The sequence below is a fragment of the Malania oleifera genome, chromosome 2 (assembly GCF_029873635.1).
Source record: "Malania oleifera isolate guangnan ecotype guangnan chromosome 2, ASM2987363v1, whole genome shotgun sequence".
NCBI lineage: Eukaryota > Viridiplantae > Streptophyta > Magnoliopsida > Santalales > Ximeniaceae > Malania > Malania oleifera.
The window spans coordinates 77,828,092-77,836,555 of NC_080418.1; the positions used below are offsets into that span (position 1 = coordinate 77,828,092).

Genomic DNA, 8,464 nt, shown 5'->3' on the forward strand with positions numbered 1-8,464 from the left:
ATAGGCATCTTGCACACCCTAGATTGATTGAAAGAGGATGGGACTTATGTGCATTTTACATAGCCTAGATTAATCAAAGGAGACAAGACTTATGTGCATTATTGCTTGGAACTTGAAAGGAGACAGAACTTATGTTCATCTTGCATAGGATAGATTAATTGAAAGGGGATAGGACTTACGTGTGTTTTGCACAACCTGGATTAATTGAAAAGGGATAGGACTTAAGTGCATCTAACACATCCTAGATTTGATCAAAGGAGACATGACTTACATACATCTCAAAGATCCTAGATTGATGGATGGTGACACAAAAAAATTTATAAGTTTGATGGGTATAGAAAGTCAATAAGACCCTTTTTCTGGATCTCCATTTTCAATGGTGGGTTCTCTTCACACCTTTGATCAAACTAGTCATTTATGCTTCAACAGGATGGACCCAGGAGGAGGTAGTGCCTATACTAGCGGTAGTGATAGAGCAGGGCCCTTGAGTGTAGGCAGGGCTAATTCTGATGCGGTATTACATAGTATCGCTCAACAAGTTATGGCTGAGATCCCTAGGAGCTCCAGAGAGTAGGGAGGCTTGTCTGCAGGTTATGGGTGTACGATAGAGAAGTTTACCGAGACTGATCCTCCAGCATTTTCAGGAGGAGTTGATCCTGCAGCTGTCAAGAATTGGATGCAGGAGATCGAGAAAGTCTTGGCCTTAGTATAGTGTACGGAGGAATAGAGGGTCCTCTTCGCCACCTATAAACTAACAGAGGAGGCCAAAAGGTTGTGGATTGTTGTGAGACTTCTGGAGCAGCAGAGGATAACGCCGATAGCTATGAGATGGGACCAATTTAAAGAATTATTCTTTAACAGATATTTCCCCGCTACTGTTAGGGAAGCTAAGTGGAAGAGTTTTTAAATCAGAAGTAGGGATAGCAGTCAATCCAGTAGTATGCGGCGTAATTTATAGAGCTATCTCGATATGCTCTGTATATTGTTTCTGATAAAGTAAAGAAGGTGAGACAGTTTGAAAGAGGATTGAGGTGAGGCATATACAAGAAGGTGGTAGTGCTAAAGATACAGGACTTTGTTGAGTTAGTCGACAGAGCAGCCTTGGCTGAGGTTAGTGAGCGTATGGACACAGAGGAGTAGGGACAGAAGAAGATCTGCACCTTCAAGTTTTCAGTAGGGATCTAGGCAGGGTCAGTGGAGGAGAGGAAACTATGGCAGAGGACAGAGGCAGGAGACTAGAGGTCGTGAGGTTCAAACGGTGCAAAATTTTCCTATATATTAGACTTGTTGGAAGAGACACTGGAGAGAGTGTCAAGTTATCTGCTATCACTATGGTAGACAGGGACATCTGGTGTGAGATTGACCTACACCACCAGATATCGCTCCTGCTCCCAAACCGTATTAGCGAGGCTATTAGGCACCCTATGGAGGCCAGCAGAGGAATGTAGCTCCAACGAGGGTCTATGCTTTGACGCTTGGGGATGCTGAGACAGCCGGCGATGTGGTGACAGGTATGATTAACATGTTTTCATTTAAGGTTATTGTATTGTTTGATTTAGGAGCCACACATTCGTTTATGTCTATGGAGTGTATTAGATTATGTGGGCTAAAAACACAATTGTTAGACACCAAACTGTTAGTAACTACACTGACAAGGTCAGTAGTGAGGTGTAGTAAAGTGCTCATAGAATGTCTAGTTGAAATTCAGGGAAAAATTTTGCCAGCTTATTTGATATTATTAGACATGCGCAAGTTCGATGTAATTTTTGGCATGGACTGGCTGGCAACCAATTACGCCAGGATAGAATGTCGTTTGAAAGAAGTAATATTCAGACCTCTGGGAAGACCAAAATTTAGGTTTATAGGGTCGCGAGTGCAGTCCTTGCCTTAGTTAGTTTCAGCTATTCAGGCGAGGAGACTGCTCCTGAGTGGTTGTTAGGGATTTGTGGCCTTTGTGAAAGAAATGATAGGAAATGAATTAAAGCTCACTAGTACGCTAGTAGTAAAGGATTTTACAAATGTTTTTCCAGATGAGTTACCGGGCTTGCCACCTTACCGAATGACGCCAGCAAAATTAGAAGAATTAAAGAATTTGTTACAAGATTTGCTTGATAAGGGATTTATCCAGCCCAGTGTATCTCCATGGGGAGCTCTAGTATTATTTGTGAAGAAGAAAGATGGGTCCATGAGGATGTGTATAGATTATGGGGAAATTAATAAGGTGATGATCAAGAACAAGTATCCTCTACCCCGTATAGATGATTTATTTGACTAGCTCCAGGGTACACAAGTGTATTCTAAGATTGACCTCAGATCAGACTATCATTAGGTGAAAGTGAAAGCAGAAGACATCATGAAGATAGCTTTCAGGACAAGATATGAGCATTATGAATTCCTCGTTATGCCATTTGATCTAACGAATGCTCCTATTGTATTTATGGACTTGATGAATAGAGTCTTTTACCAATATTTAGACCAGTTTGTTGTTATTTTTATTGATGATGTACTAGTCTATTCAAGGTGTTATGAGGAGCATGAGAGGCATTTGAGGCAGGTTTTATAGATGCTCAGGGAAAAGAAGCTATACGCCAAGTTCAGCAAATGTGAATTCTAGCTCGTGAAGGTTGTGTTTTTATGGCACGTCATCTCAAGGAAGGGAATTTCTATGGATCCTAGTAAAATTGATGCTGTAGTGAATTGGGCTAGACTGAGGAATGTCCAGGAGATCAGGAGTTTCTTGAGGTTGGCTGGATATTACCATCATTTTGTTGAGGGATTCTCAGCATTATTAGGGCCTCTAACACGATTGACTAGGAAGAACATCAGGTTTGAATGGGACAGTAGTTGTGAGCAGAGCTTTTAGGAATTGAAGCAAAGACTTGTCACGACACCAGTGTTGATTATCCCATTAGGGGATGAGGGTTATGTTATCTATAGTGATGTGTCTTTGAAGGGACTTGGCTATGTATTGATGCAGCATGGTAGGGTGGTAGCGTATGCTTCCACGTAGTTGAAAGAGTATGAAAAGAACTACCCTACCCATAATCTTGAATTGGCTGTAGTAGTATATGAATTGAAGATTTGAAGGCATTACCTGTATGGTGAGTAATGCAAAATCTTTTCCAATGATAAGAGTCTAAAGTACTTTTCACTCAGAAGGAACTCAACATGAGGCAGAAGTGGTTGGAGGTACTATTAGTTACCACCCAGGAAAAGCTAACGTGGTAGCTGATGCATTGAGCAGGAAGTCTATGGGACCAGTGCTGGCAACTATAAAGAATCAGTATCCGATAATGATGGATCTAGAGAGACTCGACATAGAGTTGGTCGAGAGTGATCCATAGGCATGTAATTCCAGTTTAGTGGTGCAACCTACTCTGCAGGAAATGATTAAAGGTGCTCAGAAAAAGGATCCAGAATTAGCAGAGGTAATGGTCAGAGTATAGAGTGATTAGGGAAAGGAATTTTGTATTTCAAATGACGGAGCTTTGCGGTTTCGTTCTAGATTATATGTTCCTACTGATGCTGATATCAGAAAGACCATCCTAGAAGAGGCTTACAAATCTTTATATTTAGTTCATCCTAGTAGCATGAAAATGTATAGGGATCTACGAGAGTCTTATTGGTGGAGTGGTATAAAGAAGGAGATTGTCGAGTATGCAGCACAATGTTTGACGTGCTAGCAAATAAAGGCTGAGCACCAGAGGCCGATATGTCATTTGCAGCTACTTTTTATCCCAAAGTGGAAATGGGATCATATATATATATATATGGATTTTGTTTCAGGGCTGCTGTCGGCATTGCATGGCCAGAATGCAATATGGGTGATTATAGATCGTTTAACTAAGACCACCCATTTTCTTCCCATCAAGATTAGCTACTCCATTAACAAACTAGCAAAGATTTATATACAGGAGATAGTCCATTCTCACGGTGTGCCTGTGTCTATAGTGTCAGATCAGGGCCTGCATTTCACATCACAATTTTGGAGAAGCTTGCAGGAAGTTCTAGGGTCTCAGTTATCTTTTAGCATGACATTCCATCCTCAGTCAGACGGGCAGACTAAGAGGATGATTCCGATATTAGAAGATATGCTTCGAGCATGCGTGCTGGACTTTGGGGGCAGTTGGACTCAGTTTATGTGACTAGTAAAGTTTATGTGCAATAACAGTTATCAAGCCAGTATGGCATCATTTAAGGCGCTCTATGGCAGGAGATATCATTCTCCTTTATATTGGGATGAAATGGGTAAGCAGCGAGTTATGGGGCCAGAGTTAGTACAACAAGTATATGATAAGGTTCAGCCCATCAGAGACAGAATCAGTGCAGCTCAAAGTTGACAGAAGAGTTACGTAGTTAACCGCCGTAGGAAGTTAGAGTTTGATATCGGTGACCATATGTTTTTGAAAATAGTTCTATTAAAAAGGGTTATGAGATTTGGGAAGAAAGGTAAACTTAGCCCTAGGTTCATTGGCCTGTTCGAGATTCTAGAGAAAGTGTGGCCGGTTGCCTACAGGCTAGCTTTACCACCAATTTTGTCTAGGATACACGATGTATTCCATGTCTCCATGTTGAGAAAATACATCCCAGAACCTTCTCATGTAATCAGTTATGGTGAATTAGAGTTCAGTGATTCACAAGTTTATGAGGAGGTACCAATATAGATTCTTGACAGAAAAGAGCAGGAATTATGTAATAAGAAGATTCTATTAGTGAAAGTTCTGTGAAGAAATCACGTAATAGAAGAAGTATCTTGAGAGCTCAAGGAATAGGTATATCCACATTTATTTAGTTGAGCTCAGTTGTAATCAGAAAAGTGGAAGTAATTATGTAATAGTTTAGTTAGTAAGTAGTATTTTAGTTTTGAGAGAATTTTATTTTATATATGTAATCTCCCAAAACTTTGAATGTAATGATGGTATTCCTCCACCATAAGTGAGGGTAAGTAGTAAAATAAGTAGATTGTTTTCTTTAGGGGATGATGAATCGTATGGATAGAAAATTTTGAGGACGAAATTTTTATAAGGAGGAGAGAATGTAGAGATCCAAAGAATTATGGTATTTAAATAATAAAAGAGGGAGAAAAGGAAAATTGTAAAGGGGGTCACAGCAAGTCCTCATCGACAAAGTGGCTTAATTGGGATTGTCGACGGGGACACGTGTCTCGTCGATGAGAAGTTATCGAGAGGCTATTTTTAGCTCTAACTTTCGTTAACAAGGAATAAGCATTCGTCAATGAACTTTCTTTATGGCCTCATCGATGAAGTGATGTGACTCGTCAACGAGTGCATGTGTATAAATAGCTCAAACTTAGTTTTTCAGCGCAGAAATTTCATGCAAAATTTCCCTCTCTCTCTCTTGTTCGTCCCCTCTCCCTTCTTTCGAAGATTTTGGGTTGGTTTCTTGCCGGTTCGACAATTCGAGGCCACCACTACACTCTTGGGAAAGTTCTCTTCAAGTCTGCTGGAGTGGATTGTTAGTGGGGCTATCTTGAACTTCATCCCAAATTTAGGGTAAGGCTTTTTATGAGTATTTGACTTTCCTATAATTGTTGAAAATTTAGTAGTAAAAAAAATACTGAAGTTTTTTTCAGGGAGATGTTGTTTTTAGGGTGTTGAACGGGGAACCCTGTGGGTATAAGAATAGACATTGTAGGGGCTTTCCAAAAGTTAGCGAAGGGGATAAACTAAGTCACGATTTTGTGGAAATGTACATATTATTTCACAACATTTAATTTCAGATAAATATGTATGCTATAGAATTATGTTGGAAATAATGTCGTTGATTAGAAATATGATTAATACCTCTTTTGTGTGGCAGGAGTAAAATTTACCATGGAAAATTATGATGATGGAATATTATATTTACAAAATAAGCATGTTTTTACTGCTTCCAGGAAAATGTTAAATGATACAGGGCCTTTTCAAATTGGGGATTTTATATGATATGTCGGCGTACGAGCCAAGGTTTTTATATGGTATGTCGGCGTACGGGCCAATGTTTTTATCTGATATATCAGCGTATGGATTGAGGTTTTTATATGATATGTTGGCCTACGGGCGAAAGATTTTATATGAAATACTGACATAAGGGCCAAAAATTTTTATGATATATTATGCAAAATTATATGAGGATATTAACTTGACAGTTATTATTATGAAATAGCCATGCATCAATATTTGGAAATATATTATATGTTATCAGAACCTGGTTGACTTGGTTTAGGCTTTCATTAAGCACGATACCGTAGCTATATCATCACGATCATGATTATGTTAGTGCTACCACTTGCTGTATGGGGTAGTGGGAGATTGGCTGTCAATGTGGTTTATTGTAGTGCAAGCATCCCTTTGGTGTCCGGACCAGGAGGGGTAGACCCATAGTGCTTATAGACTTTTGTTTGATCTAGCGTGGTCGGCTAGCCATTGCTAAGTCCCTCCTTCGAGCTGCACAACCCAGTAATATAGGGGTAAGACATCACACCAGCCAGCTATCCATCTAGGGTGTTTTCTATGTATAGTTATATGAGATAATTTATATGTATAGAAATCTTGTATGTTATACCATGATATGATAAAATATGTTTTCCACAGATATAATACGGGTAGATTTACTAAGTATGATCTTTATACTATTATATGTATATCACGGAATTACTTATGTTGCCACACATTGATATTAGTTTATTTCTCTTACTGAGAGGTGTCTCACCCTAGTTATCTAAACATTTTAGGAGCCCAGATAGAAGAGTGGATAAATCATCACAATGTTAGAGTTAAGCTGTTTTACCCTGTCTGAAGGGTAAGTCTTGTTGCTAGAGTCTGACAGATTTTGGGTGGTGACCCTATGCCACTTTTGGATGTTTTGGGATATGTGTATGTATATGACATTTGTAGTAAGACTCTGGTATTGTGTTAGTTAGACAATTTGATATGTATATGATTTTATGTTTCCTGCTATTGAGGAATCTGTGTTGTGTTTTAGGTATTTCCCTGGTACTCATGGGTCCAAGTTGATTATGATTTTCCAGAATTATTATATTGAATATTATAGGAAAAAATTGGTAAAATCAGCAAGTCATTACAACTGCACTGAGTCCCTAAAGATGAACACCTGACTCACTCCTTGTTCTACTGAACTTAGGCTTAGTTAGATTATAAATGTTATTTTTGGTAGTTAAGGACCCAAGCCTTGACAAGCCTACTAAATTTTGGCACCGTTGTTGGGGACTAAATTACGGTTGAAAGCCAATTTCTAGTGTAGTGTTCAATGCATTTTTTTTTTCTTCATTTTCTTTTGTTTTTCATTTTTGCTTGATATTTGAAGTCTTGATTGTGTTTTAAACTTGTATATGCTGAGTTTGCGCTCTTTCGATCCCGAATTAGTGCCTATAGACCCTAAGATTGTGAGATCCCATAGGTTAATTAGGAAATCTACCTCTAGTCTTGAGTTAGCCGAGTCCTCTATACCTAAACTAAACTCATGGCTGAACCCCAACCGGTCCCCGCTTACCAAAATCCAAAACCTCTTGCTCTCCATCAACCTGTGGTGGAGGAGCAACCTTTTTGGCCTTTGAGGGACTATTTCACACCGAATGCATACACGTCCTCTTCTTGCATTCGGTTCTTAGATGTTGAGGTCACACAGTTTGAAATCAAGACCTCCACCATCTAGATGCTTCCCAATTTCTTTGGGAATTTGATTGAAATTTGTTCCACCATCCGTATACCTCACTTTGGTGATGATGCTCTCTGTCTGGGGCCATTTTCGTTCTCCCTAAAAGAGAAAGCCAAATATTGGTTTAATTCCTTAGAGCTGAACTCGATGACCAATTGGGCCACCATGCAACACAAATTCTTGAAAAAGTACTTTCCCATAGGAAAGACTAATTAGCTCAGGAAGGTAATCGCTAGTTTTTCCCAATTGGATGGGGAACAATTTTTTGAGACATGGGAGCACTTTAGGGACTTTTTACTCAAATGCCCACATCACCAAGTCCCTAGGTGGCAATTAGTTTTGACCTTTTATGAAGGGTTAGATGAACATTGATAGAGCCATAGTAGATGCATCTTGTGGTGGTACTTTCCTCACAAAGCATGAGAATGAGACTTAGACTCCCTTTGAGACCCTCATCAAGATTTCTGAGCGTCATACTATTGCTACTTGTAGACCATCCCAACCTTCCTTGTCCCATCCTAAGGAGTTTAAGAGTTAGCCGTGGGCTATGACCTTGCACCCACGCTGCACATCATTGTAAAGAAACTAGATCAATTCTTGTCCTTGGGACAACAACCTTAGCTTATGATGTGTGCAAAGGTGTGTGCCATCTGCTCTGATCCCTCACACACTTGCTACAATTGCCCTTATGCACCTTCCCTAAATTTCCCGAGTGGTCGACGTCCTTTCCTTTCCCTTCCCCCTCTTTTCTTTCTTCTCCCTCTTTTCTTTTCTCCCTCTTCTTCCT

General features: G+C 39.6%; 1 non-coding gene across 1 annotated transcript; it reads right to left on the reverse strand.

Annotated features, from left to right (window-relative positions):
- Positions 1-7,891: 7,891 nt before the first annotated feature.
- On the reverse strand, positions 7,892-7,997 carry LOC131149941 (small nucleolar RNA R71). Its single transcript, XR_009135332.1, has one exon. It is a non-coding gene; the product is annotated as a small nucleolar RNA R71 (small nucleolar RNA).
- Positions 7,998-8,464: the final 467 nt, after the last annotated feature.